This window comes from Podarcis gaigeae, assembly GCF_964106915.1.
Source record: "Podarcis gaigeae genome assembly, chromosome: 3".
Lineage (NCBI taxonomy): Eukaryota > Metazoa > Chordata > Lepidosauria > Squamata > Lacertidae > Podarcis > Podarcis gaigeae.
Genome location: NC_139680.1, coordinates 113,855,645 through 113,873,881, shown reverse-complemented (window position 1 = coordinate 113,873,881; position 18,237 = coordinate 113,855,645). Strand labels below are relative to the sequence as shown.

The 18,237-nt window shown below is 41.1% G+C and overlaps 1 protein-coding gene and 1 long non-coding RNA gene across 4 annotated transcripts in view; one reads left to right on the top strand and one right to left on the bottom strand.

The window, feature by feature from the left end:
- The window catches only part of BCL11A (BCL11 transcription factor A), a 267,794-nt gene that overhangs the window by 126,139 nt on the left and 123,418 nt on the right, over nt 1-18,237 (top strand). The window lies entirely within an intron of this gene.
- LOC310842181 lies at nt 6,789-17,000 on the bottom strand. The gene is made up of 6 exons (XR_014562972.1): nt 14,708-17,000; nt 14,243-14,290; nt 13,516-14,192; nt 11,868-13,467; nt 11,233-11,562; nt 6,789-10,989 (listed from the first exon to the last, which is right to left on the bottom strand). It is a non-coding gene; the product is annotated as an uncharacterized lncRNA (long non-coding RNA).

Below are 18,237 nucleotides of genomic sequence, written 5' to 3'. Positions count from 1 at the left end.
AATTTGAAGTTTTCAGACTGTGCATGGAGGTATCCGTTCTCTTCCCTAGAGAACCAGACTAAATAGTCTGATGCAATCACAGTGGGAGCTTTACCTGTACAGATTGCTGTTTAAACAAATACACTTTTCTATATTGAATGAATATATGTAAACCAAGTTTGGATCAGGTGTTATCTATATATTTTATCATCTATAACCATATCTGTATCTGTTTACCCCTTGACTATGCAGATTGAATATCATGTTTTTCAGTTGAGATAACAAAATAGCAGCCTTAGCATCAAGAAAGCAATCGGATCTTAATCTTTCCGTGAGATTGCCATTGAGGAGAAGCTCCTTTAGAGTGTGCTGCTTGTTTTGCAGATAGGCATTGTCAGTGTGTTATTTTGCTACAAATCGGCACCACTCCTTGAATTCACCCTGGAATAGTTGAACGTTGAACATGATGACGAAGGGATATCCGGGGAGAGCTGGTCAGTTATAAACAATGAGCTCTTGTTTATATGCTCTCAGTTCTTTAATGCCACTGTGGAATGGTTACACCGACAATTTGATCTTAGAGCTAGAATATATATATATATATATATATATTTTCGTATATATATACGAAAGCAAATATATATATATATATATATATATATATATATATATATATTTAAAAGCACACACAACATGATTCAAAAGCTCAGTTAAATTGGCCCTTCACTCCAACACCAACAATTATTTTTAAACAATAACAGAAATCCGAAATAGCATTCTAGGTTCTGTTTTAAGAAATGCAAGTACTGGGGTCTTTGTTTGCCTGAGAGCTTGAATTTTGGGTTGGTAGCTTCAGTTGGGTTTAATTAGCAAGGTAAAACGTAATTAGTATTGCAAGCTTTAAGTGATGAATTGATGTGATTAATCAATGATAGCTTTAATCACAGATTAAAATTCCCGCCAGTTAATAAGTATGGCTAGCAAAAATGTGCAGGGCTTATGAATGGCTGATTACTTGTAGCCCACACAGATGAACTTGGTCTATTCCACACCAAATTTGATTAAAAAAAACCAACAACTTGAAAGATTGAGTTTCTTTTCTTTTGCCTTGTATCGAAAGTAAGCCAATAGTTTCTCTTTCAGAATGAAAAATCTAAAGCCTTTTTCCTAATGGTAAGAACTATGGGCAACTGAAGTAGACGGTGCTTAGCTGAAATCAGTATCAATATTTCTGCTGAAGAAGGGCTTCCCCCCCTTTTCCTTTTCCTTTTTCAAACAAATACTAGTGAGAATTGAACTGCTATTTTTTTTTTAAAAAAAACTTTACTTTGGTTCCAAGGCATTAGTGTAAATTCTATTCCATTTCTCCAAATCGGATGAAAAGTAAAATAGAAGAAAATACAGTTTCTTTTCTAACAGGAGTGTTGACTATGTCACACTAAAGAGAAATTGCCTACTGTCTTCAGGGGATTTCTCACAAAAGCATCATCAAGCTTTTTTTAAAACAACAACAACAATATTAAGAATGGACTTTTTTGTTTTTAGAAATCCCAGATAATGAATATATATATATATATCGTTTAGTTGTTTTCCAGCACTAAGCACAATATTTACAAAATAAAATAGGCAGCTTGACAGTATTTCATGTATTTTATATTTCACATACAGAACCATTTTATAGATCACGGTTTAGCAGCTGACGAAATGTGGCAAGGCAGTTGAAACGTGAGGTCCCTTTCAATAAATAAATAAGTTGGACTATGCAAGACAGTCTACCCCTGACATACAGAGATTTGTATTTGTTTCTCATTGGAGCTACTCAGGAAAGTGTTAAATCTTTGTATATTATTATTATTATTATTATTATTTACCACACTGTTAGTTAGGATGGTGATATTTTAAGTCTTAAATTTGTATTTTCGGTGACTGGCAAGAATCTCTGTGTTGTGGAAGAGTGAGTTGGTCTTCTCCCTTTCTGCGTTTTATGTGCAGCATACCACGTGTGGTGACACTGTTTCTTCACAAGGCTGCCTGATTTGTATAGTCCCCCCCCCCCCATCAAAGAATGGAAGAAGACGTCACAAACCTTTCTCGTGTTCCTCCTCCTCGAGAGGTCCGGAGGGTGGGCAACACGAGAACGGGGCCTTCTTTGCAGTGGCTCCCTGTTTGTGGAATGCTCTCCCCAGGGAAGTTCACTTGGCACCTTTGATTTATTTGATTTGATTGACATCCTGTGCCCTTTTAAAATGTGGGGTTTGGGGGGGGGTTATTGGGTTGTTGTTGTTTTTTAAAAATTGATTATGTATTTTGTGTTTTTATATTTTGAATTTTTCTGTGAACTGCCCTGAGACCTCTGGGTATAGGGCGGCATATAAACTCAACAACAAAACAGCTGATTATCTGTGTGATTGGGCCACACAGTGTGCCTGTTCCCTCTCCTCTACCTCAAGAAACTACCACCAGTAGCCTGGTGAAATGTACAAACCAGGTCTCAGTTTTGGCAGGCAGAGGGTGTGGAGACAAGAGGAGAGATTAACAAGGGAAAAATGCGCGAAAAATGCGCATATATTCAGGCTTCCTTTCTGCTGATTTCTGAGGATTAAAAAGTTAGTCTGAAGGGTTTGTCATGGAAAAGGAAGGTTTTGAAGAGGGATTTGAAGGCAGTAGCATGAGACATAGCAGCGGGTTAAATGAGTCCTGAGAGGGAGTTTCAAATCAGATAGATGATGAATCTGAAATATTTTCAGTACTTAGGCCTAAAATAACACCCTCCAACCTGGTCCGCTTGAGATAGTTTTGGATTCCATCAGCCCCAAAATGGTAGTGCAAAACCATCTTAAGGGTTGTGATGATTTGACCTAAACCATTCCTATCCCTTGTTATTACAGTTCTTTGTTTTATTTTGTTTTGTCCTAAGAAGGCTCCATAAAATAGCTCTTTGTCGACTGCACACATATTCCAGTAATAATGCTTTTTTTTTTGCATCATAAGCATATAGTACCTCCTAAAGACTTACTGAGAAGTGTTACTATTTGGTAATAAACTGTACATCATTTTATTTACTGATAGGTTTTGTGTACCGTTAAGTGAGGCGGCTTGGGGAGAGGTAAGAGGTGGTCAATAAAGAAAAATTAAATTCTTATAAAGATACTCATGGATCTTTGAAAACAACTGATGTCCCTTTTAAATTGCTGCATTTTGAGGATCTTCAAAGGGGATGGTGTTTCTTCTGATCTTAGAGCTTGTGTGACTGGTAAAAAAAAAAAAAGGAAAAGAGGGGAACAAGACCTAGTCTACATATACGTTGATGGCTTTAACAAGTTAGTACAGGCACATGCTTATTTGTACCAATAGATTTTTTCCCCTTCAAAATTCTGTATGAAAAATAATTTGCTCACTCACAGGAGATGCTGTTGTTTGTCTGCCTTTTGCATTTCCCATGATGTGCAAGGTTTAATCATTGTGCCTTGGCCTTTTTCTATTTGGGCTGTTTATTTGTTAAATTTGTACTGCAACTTTTGATATGTTGTGTTCCAGGCGACCACACCTCGACATTGGCAAGGGAGGGAGGCTGGGGTTTGTAGCATGTTTTACTTGTGCACTTGAATATGTCATACAAAAACTGTTTGTTTTCCTCTGGTAATCACTCCAGGGAACCAATGTAGGCAAAAAAAAAAACCCATTTGTTATTTAGTGCAAGATTCATCTTTCTGCCTTTTTCCTTCTTTGCAAGTTTCTATAGATGCGAACATTTGCTTGAAAGGGCCAAACTAAGATTTGATCACTTAGTAATTGTGTGAATCATTATTTTTAGAAAGAGCAACATCACAGTTCTAACCATGCCTGCTCGGAAGTAAGTCTTATTGAATTCAGTGGAGCTTACTGATTGTAGACTAAATATCAAGTGTGGTTTAGATCTTATCAGAGACGATGGAAAGGCTTTAACTCTTGACCTAATTGCACCTGCTATTTGCATTGGAAGGAAAGCTTCCATTCATCAGTGGGAACGTTGCTCCCAAATCTAATAGCAGAAGCAGGGCCCCCAACCTAGACTATATGACCACAGTGGAATACAAAGGGCTAAAGCCCCCTTTTTGCCTCTCTAAGGGTCCCAGTCCAGATCAGACCCTGGACAGTTGTTGCTTACTCTAAAAGAAACCATTAAATCAGTTCCTAAGTGGATCAATTGTGCCACCTCTGCTTTGGCTGAAAGTGTTTGGTTGTTCCTTGCTAAAAAAAAATACACACAGGAGGGCATATTAATAGGACTAGTCATTCTTTGCCCTGTGCATGTTCCCCAGCCCTTCACCATAACTAGGAAAATAATTTATGCAAAAAAGCCAACAACTGCAGAATATACCATGCAATGTTTGCATAATTTATACTATACAGGTGACTAGTATTTACTTTTTCTTGTTACAGATTTTTTAAAGAAGTTTATTTCACACATAAGACTTTCTGCCACGTGTATCATGCATGTAACGTGCAATATTGGAAGCAGCCCAGAGTTAGGAAGTGAAGTGTTCAAAAGGGATGTGACGTGAAGACAGCTTGAGCAATTTTGCCTTCAAGAGCCATCGCCAGGCATCTCCCTGCTAGTGTCTAAACTTTTGTTTTTAATCCGATTTCGATTTACTCTGTCACATTCCATATCCACCCTCCTCCTGCCTGACTCATGTAAAGTAATGTTAGTGTCAAAAGGAATTGGTCCAAACTGGAAACCTGTAGCTGATACAGATGTCTGTTGATGGCGCCTTTCACGCAGTCCTGAATCCTAGTCTTTCTAATAAACATTAAGATGTGATGAGTTAGCGAAGGACGTGTTGAGGAGAAAGACAGTCTAGGAAGTAAAGATGGCCAGGATTGTGGTATTCTCAGAGACCGTAAGTAATGATTAGGTATTGGGATACTGTACTTGGAAAGAGTTGGAGAACATGAAATTATATGGCTTTGCAAGAAGCTGACAATGACAGTTCACCTTGAAGGCAGATGACTTTCCCTTTTCTTAGAAAACCCAAGTACTCAAGATGTTTTCCTAATGTCACAGTTATCTCAAGACAAAGCAGCGGTATAAGCCACTGTGTGGTCCTTCTCTCAACGGCACCTATTATCTTCATGGCACATATTCAGACATCTTTTTAATCAGGAGGGCATATTTGCAAACCAAACACATTAAACTGGAAAGGTGTAAAAGTGGGGAAGAGGGAGGGGATTTACAACTAGTTACTACTAGTTGTAAAACCGGGGGTGGATTGGGTTGAGAGGGTTGTGAAGATTTGTGTTTGTCGTATGCTTTATCCTGTAGCATCAGGTGGCTTGCAATAACACACACACAGAATATGTGTGTGTGTAAGTATGTCAGTGGTACCCAGTGGTGAATGATTGCTGGTGGAAGGAATGTGTTGTCCGAATGGAGAGGGGCGGTTTTTGAGTGCCCCCCTTTTCCCCTGCAGTGCCCAACACCCTCCTAAAATCTCCTCCCATTATATTTATTTATAAGGACAGGTATCTTTGTCCTTTTAATATATAACCATTGGTATATCATAGGGCTGCAAACTGGAATCACTATACTGGATTGGTCAGTGTAAGATACAGTCTTATGCTCCCCAGAAGCTTGGCCAAGGGGGCCATAGGATGTGTTGGAGGTACTGCTCTGTTTGCAGAAAGAGAGGCCCACGGGTGGAATGACCTATCTGCTTATGGAGGTCTCCTTCAGCGGTGCTGTGAAAAACTCCACTTCTGTCCTGCCAGCAGCGGGGGTTAAAAGCAAGGCATCTTGGGGTGCTGGGGTGCCTGAGAAGCTGTAAATCCACAGGATCCTGTTGGGTTTTTTTTAATCCCGAAACTACACCACTTCTAGAGTTTGGGTAGTTGATTCCGCCCCATTGTAGTCAGTTGCGTTAGGAAACAAACCAAAGGGAAAGGAGTTACCCTCCACTCTCTGAAAAGCTGCACCCTCCGCTTCCTGCCCTGAGGCTCTGGAAGTGGTGGTAACTCCACCCCAGATTTTCCTCCCCTCCCCTCCATAGTATTGTTCTGTAAAGCTTAAGTTGATTGGTGGGGTACACATTTTACCCAGTGGTTTTGAGAATGAAGAGCTTACTCATTTTTTGAGGCTAGTTTGATCTTGATGGCATACTATAATAGGTAATTAAAAAGAAAATCATAAAGGTGTCCTAATATTGAATGATAGCTTTTGCATATTGAATTGTAGTCGTCTTACAGTTCTTTCAACATCACAAGAAGCCGCCAAATATTGTCTTTGGGAATATGCACATTTATTTAAACTTGATGAATCGATTAAAAGGTAGGTGTTTAAATGACTGAAAATTTTCCTGAATCAATTGGCAGCTTACCTTGCAAAATATAGGCTGTAAAGAAACAATTGCCGAAATAATCTCCTACTGGTTTTTTGGCCACCAAACACCTGCTAAAATAAATATAGCTGTGTTGCTTCCAGAAGATACTAAGGCTTTGTTAGGTGTGACTCAGTTGCTGATGGGGAAAACACCCGCCAATACATAACGGGAGCGTCAAATCACAGCTGGAATTGCCTTCTCACGTGGGTTTGCAGCATTATAGGTGAGTACCTTTGCCATTGTTGAACATAACCTTGTGTGGGGTGGCTTTCGTAATTACCAGGCAAGCTGGCTGACCAGTGTGGAAAACCAATGGTTACAACAAGGAGGCATTTTTTTCACCATGTAGCAATGTTTGAATTGCACCTCGGCGTTTCAATGACAGGAATTTTTGTGCTGATGGCAGTACCTACCATTAATTATTTTCAGGCCCCAGCTATCCCCGGGAATTCTATCGAGATCCCAATCTCAGCAGAACATAGAGGTTGCCTGACATGTGTATTTGGAGGCAAACGGAGATTATTGTTATTGTTTTTCTTGTTACTGCTATATTAAATGAGACTCTGGTAAATGTAACATCTCTCCATGCCACCATGAATCTTAGATATGTTGAGCAGTGCTTACTTCAGTGAGCCTTGAGTTCTATAGGTCTACTTCAGAGAATACCCACTAGGATTTGCCATTAAATATCGACAGTTTTTAGGAAGTAGATTCCTACATCATGGGCTTATATAACTGACAATCCCACTCCCCGTCAGCTGACATCCTCCTTGGAACCGATCATCTAAAAATGGCAGGTGTTTAGATTTTTCTAAATATCACACAAAATCAAACAACTTTATCATGCTCTTAAACGTTTGCCTTCATTTTCATTCCTTCCTAGCCATTCTGACTTACCCCTTCTTTTCAAAGAGCAAACTTTTTCTTTCTTTCTTCCTTTTTAAAAAATTAATACCAGTGTACTTTGATGAGAATGTTTTTATAATACATTTGATGTTTACATGGAAGATTTGTCCGGAGGGGAGAGTGGTTTCTTCTTATTTTTTTCTTTGGAGGGTGGCAGAAATCTTGTTAATCTGTTCTCTGAGAGCAGCTCACAATATCACCCATAAGCGAGTCTGTGTTGCTTTTGATAAATTACCATGTTTAGAGATATGTTTGGCTCTGAAGGGCTTAGGTTTCTGAACAAAGTCCTCCGCATTTGTTTTTCGGCCTCTGTTTGTCTTCTGCGCCTTTAGCTTGACTCGGAGGCCTCTGTTGAAGTTGAATTGCAGTCTGGAAGAGAGAACAATTTTGCATTTTAAAAAAAGGAGGAGGAAATCATAGGAAGAAAAACCCTTTTTGCTTTTTGGATGAATCTTCCTGATAATTTGCTAAAGCTCATTTGAATTTTAAGCACTTCTTTAATCTTCAAAGGCTAAATTGCTTTATGAATATGCATGGTGTGGGCAGACTTTAGTTCATTACCTAGTTGTAAATTCTAATGACCATTAGGTCCTTGCAGTAATTGCGAATTGTTTTGCATTTTTGATTGGCCTATTAACATGTGCAGTCTGCACACATCAGGCCAAACTGTCAGGCTGCTGCAGGAGAGGGGGAGAGAGAGGGGAGGGGGGGAAAGGTGAAAATTGTTTATAGCGCTAAGATTCTTAGATTTTTTTTCCAATCTCAGAAAATTGATGATGTAGAAAAAAAAATTAAAGCAGTGTGTTTTCAACCTCCCTCCCTTCCTCAAGATTGAAAGTTCACCAAGAGATTTGACATATTTAATTTACATGATGACTTTGCACTCCTTCATTAATGCAATTTGCATATGAAGCTGTTGTTAATCACTTTTGATCATGTTTTGTGTATTAGCTGCCTCAGTAGCTCTTCTCCCTCGGATGCTTCAGTCGAAAGCAACAAAATGATGCCTTCTTTCTTGCCAAGTTTCCTTTAGTGAATTGAGGAATTAGAAGTGTAACCTGGAGTAATTAAATATGTTTTATCCGTTCTCTTTTAATGTTAAGTACAGTTTGTGGAAGTGTAGAATTAAATTGCTCCCATTTGGGGGAGACATTTCTTTTAACAAATTTCAGCCATAGCTCGGTCTATAGCTAGCACATGCCCCCCTCTTAGGTAAAACAGGCATAGAAGGATGAAATGCACTAGGTTTCCCTGTCCCCCCCCCCCCCCCCGGCCAGAGGGCTGATAATAGTAAAATGGAATGCAATGCAATCTCTCACTTTTTCAAATGATTTACTGAAATGTTTGCTTAATGAGATGGTGTGGAGACTTTGTTCTTCCATTAGAAAAAAATAAAACCTGGAACACACCACCTTGGTTTCCTTCTTGTACTCCCTCCCTCTAAAATGTAGTCCTTAAATGTAATGTAATGTAATGTGTGTGTATGTGTGTTTGTACATATGTGAGACACGGGATGTTGCCTTAGACTGAGCCAGACCATTGGTTCATTTCGCTCACTATTATCTGTTCCGGCTTGCAGAGACTTTCCCAGCTGCAGTGCAGATTAAACCTGGGACATTCTACATACAAAGCCTATGCTTTATCTCTGAGCTATGGCCCTTTCCCAACACGGTGTAAGGCACAATTAATTAATTAATTTCATTCATGAATCACTTCCCGGGAAACTTCTCAAAGCAATTAACAGCAAAAGCACATATAAAAACTTGTTTCGGTTTCATTGTTCATGTGGAACAATGGCGAAGTCCAGGGCAGCCTGCATGAATTAGGTGTACACCTTACAACCCAGTAGTGGCCCATGAGGAGGGATGGAGCTGCCCTCCCAACACAGGTGTGGCTGCCGCTCCTGGATGTAGGAGGGCAGGGTGGTGGTGAGATTTCAGCAGTGCACACACACGGGTGGAGCCAATCTGGCACTTCCACTCATGTACCTGCACAGTCCAGCCTTGCTGCACTACGGACATGTTGAGTGGGCAGCTCCACCTTGCCACACCGGGGCTCTGGGTTACATCACATTCCCAAATTAGAGTTCCGGAGTATATCTGTTGATGGATCCAAGAGTAGGAAGTCAAGAAACTCTTCTTCATTGAAAGTCCACGAAAGCGCATGCTGTAATAAATTTGTAAGTCTTTCAAGGTGTCACAAGACTCTTTGTTATGTTTAAGGAGGGAACTGCTAGCATAGGAGGCCACCAGGAAGAAGGCTTTAGCCTACGTGAGTTGCAGGGATCCAAGTCCCAGATTGATTGATTTTATTTCATAAAAGTTATACGCTGTTTACAGAAGGATAAAACAATAAAATCAAGAAAAAATTACAGCAATACTTTAAACATACAAAAGGTAAGACACTAAAACAGAATAAAATTATGTGGTTAATTCTTCTTGGCTTCCGTTGATATCCAAATAATTTCAGAGGGGTAGTAATGCCAGAGTTAACCACAGGGTTGAATATTACAACAGACTTGCAGAATATTTACTCACTTGGTACATGTGAGAGTTGCACACAGACCGCCTGGTAAGTGTGGGATATTGTTATGATTTTGAATAACGCATAGCTGGAATATATATATGTGGACAAAACACCTCCTCCTCTCTCATTTCCTCTACTTATTGATGCTGAATTGGTGCCTCTTCCTAGTTTTCTTTTGCTTAGCTCACTGAAATGACTGACACAGGTATGTAGAAACAAGGGGTTACAGAATTTTCTTATGAATTTTCTTACAAGCTTGTTCGCAAAGTGGCACTATTAAAAAACAACAGTACTACTTCTCAATGGTCTCAGCCCTTTCAATGAATGTAACGAATATATTAATATTACATTGAAGCCAGTGAGGTTCCCTTCCAGGTAATATGGTATATAGTTGTGTGGATGCACTCATAAGGGAGCAGAGTGCTCCTGGCCTCTGAATATTCCTCTTGCCTATAGTTTCTTTTTTTCTTTCTCGTGTCCCATTCATTCTCTGCCTGTGTGTGCAACAGGGTCTGGGTTTTAAAAACAAAACAAAGAAAAATTCCACATCAAGGAAACCCAAATTAGATGCTGAGACGAAATGATGGAAATTAAGTAAATTTGCATGTAATTGCATACTTTTTGCCTAGTTTATTCTACTTCTAAGATTCAGGTGTTGAAAGCATTTAGTGTGTGTGTGTGTGTGCCTGTGTGTTAGAGGGGTGGGGTGGAGAGAGGCAGGGAGGTGGCATTCAAAGAAGGCTAGATAAAATTCACAAAGGATAGGGCTATCTATGGCTGCTGGTCATGATGGCTCTATGTAACCTCTAGGATCAGAAACAATATGCCATAGCATACCAGTTGCTAGGAAGCAACACAGAGTGAATTATTGTATTAAGGTGCTTCCAAATGAGTGCTTGTTGTGGTGTTGGTGTTAGTAAATGCAGCTCCCCTCCCCCAGCACCCACATGATTCGTTATTTAATGTGGATTTTTCCATTTCTGGGGGAAATCCAATAAGCCGAAAAACCTATTGCCAGGGGCCTACTTACAATACCTCTGTGATCTGTTTACAATATTAATAATGCAAGGGTGCCCTGGCTGGAGGCAGCCTTAATGTTTTCCTTGTAGACTTTCCAGGGGCATCTGGTTGGTCACAGCAGGAAGCAGGATGATGGGATAGATAGACATTTGGTCTTATTCAGAGAGTATTTCTTACGTTCTTAATGTATTATATATGTCTATGTACAGTGGTGCCTTGCAAGACGAAAATAATTCATTCCGCGAGTCTTTTTGTCTTGCGATGTTTTTCGTCTTGCGAAGCACGGTCCGTCGCAACTGCGCCTCTTCAAGCGACTTTAGGAAAAAAGCGAACAAACTCGCAAGACGTTTTCGTCTTGCGAAGCAAGCCCATAGGGAAATTCGTCTTACGAATTTCATCTTGCGGGTTTTTCGTTTTGCGAGGCATTCGTCTTGCGGGGCACCACTGTATTGTAGTCATACACCTAAAAAATGTAAAATGCGAATGCCACAAATAACTGTTTGAAAACACTAGTATTGTACAGTTGTGCTCAATTAGAGAGGAGTGACTGGCTGTAACTCCCCACATGGTGTACACAAGCCTTTATACGTTGCTGCAAAATGTATGAGATGGCCCCTCAAGTCCTAACTGGTCTGGTTTCTGAGCTGCTTTTCGCCATTTTTGAGAGTCATTGTAGCATCGCGGCCAAAAGCCAGCTGGAGGATGCAAGGTTCACAACAAATGCTGCTTCTGCCATTAACCGTCAAGATGGCCTTAGGCAGGACCACAAAGTCTACCTCACGGGTGTCAAACACAAGGCCCGCGGGCCGAATCCGGCCCTCCAGACCTCATCATGTGGCCCATGTAGCTGCCGCTGACCGCCAGCCTTCACCTTTTATTCTCGTGTTTTTTTTTACACAAGAAAGCCGCCTCTTCAGCGCATGCGCGGCAGCCTACAAGCCAGAGAACGTCTGCCCTCTAGCGGCGCCGGCTGTTCTACACAGGAAACCTCCACTTTACATGCATTCCTACAGATACAACCGGCCCTTTGAGGGTGACCAAACTGCTGATGCGGCCCCCGATGAATTTGAGTTTGACACCCCTGCAATATGTGGATAATGATACAGACCTGTCTTATAGGGTTAGTGCAATGATTGTTCTGAAAACGACTGGTTTGAATGCTTAAATATGCAAGATCTGTGCTAACATTTATTTTGAGAGAAGCTGTTGTCCCTCAGCCTTCCACCCACACTTACCATGGCTTGAGAGCTAGTTTGCTACTTTTAGTTAGCAAATCCACATGAGGACTGATACGTGCCTGTGTCAATCTAGGCCATTCCTCATCTTCCTGTGACTAGTTTCCAATGTACTGCAGACTTCCTAATCGTTAGGATCTAACCCCACTTGCAGTTGTGGTTTTCACACCTGATTTGTGTGTGATGAAATGGTTAGTACAGGACAGAATATACTGTGGGTTGTTGTTGTTTATTTGAAGAAATGAAATATGGATTCTTTACGTACATGGCACCAATTTTGTGCCAAGAAAAGCTGCATTTTGCAACTTATAAGCATTATGCAAATGTAACCTATTAGCTTATTTTGGAATGTTTATTATGCTCCGGCTTGTCATGGTAAAGGGCAAGAAAGGCGATGGAAGTTATTGACGCTGAAGCCCGGTCACTGAAAATCTGGGTCAGCCAGAATAATCTCAGCCTTGAAGATGTTTGGTGAAGTTTCAAAAAACCAATCTCTTCATCTGCTAAATGTTTGCTTGGCGCTTGCCAAGCTGGAGAAAGTGAATTGCCATAGCATGGTATAATTAGGTCTTATAAAGGAAAAACAACAACACAGGAGAGGGGTGCACAGTAAAACAATATAGCAGCACATGTTCTCCTGGGGAATCAAAAATAAAGAAAAACTTGAAGCTCATTCACTTGGTCAAGAGTCAGGCCAAGGCTGTGTAAGCATCTGTACAGTGGTACCTCAGGTTAAGTACTTAATTCGTTCCGGAGGTCCGTTCTTAACCTGAAACTGTTCTTAACCTGAAGCACCACTTTAGCTAATGGGGCTTCCTGCTGCTGCCGCGCTGCCGGAGCCCCATTTCTGTTCTCATCCTGAAGCAAAGTTCTTAACCTGAAGCACTATTTCTGGGTTAGCGGAGTCTGTAACCTGAAGCGTATGTAACCTGAAGCGTATGTAACCCGAGGTACCACTGTACTGAAATCAGGGAGTCCAGATGGAAAAGACAGGGTTTCCGAACCTTTTAACAGTTGTATAGAAGAGGGAATTTCAGCAAGTGAGGCAGTACCTCTTTCTACCTCTTTTTTTAACCCGGCCATTCTAACTGAAATCCCGACCCAGAGGTTTCCCAAGAATAGGTTGCTTACGGTAAATAGCTTGAGCAAGTATGCAGAAAGTACTGGTCTGATCTCCAGGCATGGTATATTTATATCAGGCATAGCAAATCCAGAAGCTTCATAACACCTGCCAATCATAGGGGGGCAATGCTTGCACTCACATTTCCTTCTGCACCAAGTGTGATCTTAATGGGCTAAGTGCACCCAATCTGTAGTAACTTGCCAGGTTAGGTTCTATTCTCAAATTTGGTATTGATATTCTCAGTCCCGCAGCTTACCACTTAAAAGTGGTTGTGTAAAGTGGCGAGGAGACGGGGCAGTGATGGCAGAGTGAAATGTGTCTCTGTTCCTTCACTGGCCCATGGCTACTACATTTAATGCAGTTGTGCTAAGCCTTTGCTCCCTAATGGAACTTTTTTCCAGTTCCTGTACCCCAACAAGCTCTTCCAAAATTAAGCCTCTTAATGATGTTGTTGTTTTCATTTGTTTTTATTTTATACACATTTACTGCTGGCTTTAACAAACTAAATTGGGTCACAAAAAAGTGATACCTTTAATGAAAGAAAGTGGTTAATGAAAGAAAATAAACTGTGCAAAGAAGTGGCCGTTTTGCAAGAAATAGCACCAAGTTCCCGTTTCAACCTCCAAGGGGACTTGGTGCTGCCCTTTGTGACTCCAGCCACACCATGCTAAAAGCATGTTTCAGTTTGAAGTTGTTAATATTCAGCTGGGAAACAGTATCCAGAACACCAATAAATTATTAAGCTTGTGAACTTTTTTAGGCAGTAAGATGAACTGATGAGGTCCATCTATGAGTTCCAGGGGCGTGTGTGTGTGTGTGTGTGTGTAATGGTTTTGCCCTTCCTGACTTCCTAGCCTTTGGTCTGTGTCCAAGTGTATGTATAATTGATTCCATATGTGTGATCATTTTCTTGATGGAATTGCTTTGTAAGATATGAAGTGCCCTGACTCCTGCCCAAAACATGACAACAGAGGCTCTAACTTGTGTGTAAGAGAGAGATCTTTATTTGGGCCAGTACATCTACAGGCTCAGCAGCAGGCATAGCTGTAGGAGTTCAGGAGTTCAGAAACCAAAATAGAAGTTCAGAACTGAGCAGAAGCAATGAAAGTGTCCCAATAGGTTACCATATCCCTCCCGCCAAGCTTTTATAGGCAAGTCATAGTAAGGATATTCATGAAACTTTTTCACCAGAATGCAGTGTTTGTAAGCACATACTTGGTCTGGGTGGGTGAGTCGTTTGCCCTCTATGGAGGTTTTGACTGGGCCTCGGTGACAGGTCTGTGCCCTCCCATTCTGGTTCCCTTCTGCTGCCTTAGGTTCAACTAGGGCTGTAGCTCAGTAAGCATCTGCCTTCTATTTAGAAGGTCCTAAGTTTGATCACCAGCTTCTCCAGTTACGACGTGGAGAGACCCCTCTCTGAAGCCCTGGACAGTCACTACTAGTCAGTGTAGACAATACAGAGCCAGATGGACTAATGGTTTGACTTGGTCTAAGGCAGCTCCCTGTGTTCCTGTGATCCCCATCGGCTAGTCATTGCCTTTCTCAGATCCCAACGAGGCTCTCCAAGAGACGGAAGGTGTGAACCTCCATCTTTGGTTTCCACAATTTATCCTTCCTTCTGCTTCTTCCACATTCTCCTCGTCGGTCTAATCCCAATCCTGGGAACAATAAGGAAGTAAGCATTTCCACCTATGTGCTGGAGCAATAGAAAGAGGCACCCAATATCAACATGTTTATTTTTTTTAAAGTTTGAACCATTTCTCTTTCATTGTCGGACTGCTAACCCAACAGTATGATGTACAGGGATTTGTCCAAACTCCAGTAGAGCAGATAGGAGAGCATTTTTACTGGTTGTAGCTTCTAGTGTATTTATTTGTGAACAATTGCCATACGTGCTTTTCTGATGCTAAAGAATGAAAATATTACAAAGTCCTCCAAAGCAGAATAAAGACTTGCATTTATTCGTTACCTTAAAAAGAAAGAAAGAAAGAAAGAAAGAGAAAGAAAGAAGCAGTATGGCCTCACTGAACTGCTTTAAAACATTATGGCATTCTCAGTGAAGCATATTGGTAAGTGTAAGCAGATTTTGTTCTGTTTCTGAGTAAATTGCACACAGATTTAAAGTCTGGTGCATTTGTGGCAGTTCAGAAACTTCTCAAATGTCAAATGTACAGATAATTCCAAATGAAAGACAAAAAGACTTCAAAAATCTTCCATTTTCTTTTGGTTTTGCTTTCTCCCCCCCCCCCATATAGCTCCTTTTTCTTCTCCATATACCAGTTTTGTGGGGGGTTTGCCCATGTAACATTCATGCTATACTGACATAATGACACTATTACAGCAACTGGGCAACCTATTACTGGGTTCCATCCAAAGCAGTATTTTTAATTGGTCCAGTAAATTTTAGCATAATTTGAGGGAAGTGGAAGGTGCTTCTAAAAGAAGAAAAGGCAAAGAACCTTGACTTTTTTTTTGTTCCCCTCCAAATATTTCGGATTTCAAAGCTCTCCACGGGTGGGGGTGGAGTGGGGGGAGTGTCTGAGGCCAACATGCATAACCGCAGCAAACAGTTTTGAGGCAAAGCCACAATAATGAAAGACATATGATCTGAAATTCGATCAGCAAACATATGCTGATGCCAAGGAATTTTTTTGCCATTCACATACCAAGATTCTGTTACTTACTAATCCGTTGCAATGGAACCCATTTAAATGAACCATAAATGGAGGGGACAGAACCAAATTGTAGCATACGTAATAGTAGACCAGGATTCTCTTGTTCAGAGAATGATTAATGGAAGAATGAATTCTAATAGGCTCACTTTTTATTGCATATGTTGCTATTGTTAAATACGTCACTACTTAACATTAAGAAGTGGACTTTCTGAATGTAAAATGCATCCTCCATAGCTCTAAACGAGGAACAAGGTGGTTACATTAAATTTTAAGGTTCTATTTTTTATATTTTTTATTTTGTCTGATAATTCCACCCCACCCCCAACTCCTTGTTACATTCAACTAAAATGTAAATTATTTTCCGGTCCTAATTGGATTTAATTATTTCTTTAGGAGGGGATGGCTGGGAGGGGGTGGAGATGGCATGCAGCTGTCCTGGTGAAACAAAGGATCTAGCAAGGGGGGGAAAAAACACCCACCCGAATCCCCTCCTCTTACCCTCGCAATGTTGGTTAATAAACATTGCAGAGGATGCAAATTCTGAAAGGCAATTCATGTTTTGGATAGGAAGTAACCATGCAGCTGGGTCTTACTTACAAATGTGGAATCATTAGCTACCACCAATTTCTTCTCCCCCTTAGGTCCCGTTTGCAGTTTTCCGCTAGAACCTGTACCTGACTCATTAAAAAAAATGTAGAGATAAAGCTAATTGAAAATGATATATTAGCTGAGCTCTACGCCCCAAATGAGGAAAAAAAATTAAAATCTTCAATATTACAAAATTTTATTTTCTAAACTCATGGTAATAACATCAGTCAAATAATACGGAGAACAATATTGTTAAATGCAAGTCTCTGCAAGTTTAGAATCAGTAGATATTTTGGATACCGATTCTAATTACACAAGGAAAAACATATGCTCATAATTCCAGGAATTACCGTATATACTCGAGTATAAGGCGACCCGAATATAAGCCGAGGCACCTAATTTTAGCACAAAAAACTGGGAAAACATATTGACTCGAGTATAAGCCAGTTCACCACACTACAAACCTGGTGGTGGCGGCAGCGGTGGAGGAAGAACAAGCAGCCTGAAACGGCTGCTTTTGGGCTGCTTGTTCCTCCACCGCCAACAGTGGCAAAGGCGGCGGAGGAGGAAGGAGGAGCCCAAAATGAGTCCTCCTCCCAACCGCGGCTCCTGTGCCTGCCCTTGCAAGAGGCCGGCAGTGGCGGCGGCGGCGGGAAAGGGCCCCTTTCAGGCTGCTTGTCCCTCCGCTGCCTCCGCCCGCCTCACTCGAGTATAAGCCAAGGGGGCTTTTTCAGCATAAAAAATGTGCTGAAAAAATTGGCCTATACTCGAGCATATACGCTAATTTGTATGAGTTGGCGAGCCGGTTCCTATATTGTGCAAGATATACAGTGGTACCTCGCAAGACGAATGCCTTGCAAGACGAAAAACGCGCAAGACGAAAGAGTTTTCCGTTTTTTTCAGTCGTTCTGCAAGACGAATTTCCCTATGGGCTTGCTTCGCAAGATGAAACGTTTGTTTCCTTTTTCTTAAAGCTGCTAAGCCGTTAATAGCCGCTAAGCCGTTAATAGCCGTGCTTCGCAAGACGAAAAAACCGCAAGACGAAGAGACTCGTGGAACGGATTAATTTCGTCTTGCGAGGCAACACTGCACAGGACAGAACAGGATGGGCATAGGTCATTAGGGGCTCACAGCTGATCTGGAACTCTCTGCAATGTGACAGAAACAAGTCATGCCATTTGTCCGTCCAGCTCAGTATTGTGTGTTCTGATTGGTAGCACTGAAAGTTTTCTCTCTTAGCTCTACTTGTTTTTGCCAGGGGTTGAATCTGCATGTGCTCTACCCCTGATGTATGGCCCTCCGCATAGGATAAAGGGGGCTGCTGTGGGTGCTGCTGTTTGGAAACAGGGAGTGTGGCTAGCTTCTGACACTGGAGTAGATTGTTGAGTGATTGCCTTGTGGCACTGCAAGGCACATAATTCATGTTTCCATGCTCTGGTGCTTCTGCATGCTACACCATAGGATGGGCTATTACTCTTAACGAGAATGTATTGACTACATCACGATGTATAATTTGTTATGTAGATTTTTTTAAACCCTCCTTTTTGAAATCTTGGACTGGGTATGAATTGTTTAAAAGGGACGTCGGCACAAGGAGGTTGGCTCCGTTGTCGGCTGGAACTGTTTCATCCAGTATTGAAGAAGCCACCAGTTAAATACACAGGTTTTGGAAAAGACCTGTTAGGATAAGAACATAAAGAATGGGGACACTGCTTCATTTGACCATTTTGCCCAGAAAATGCAAAAAAAATCATACTGAAAGACTTTCCCCTGGGGAGGGAAGGGTACAGTGTTCACTTTGTTGATTTATTATTCTGTATGATTGT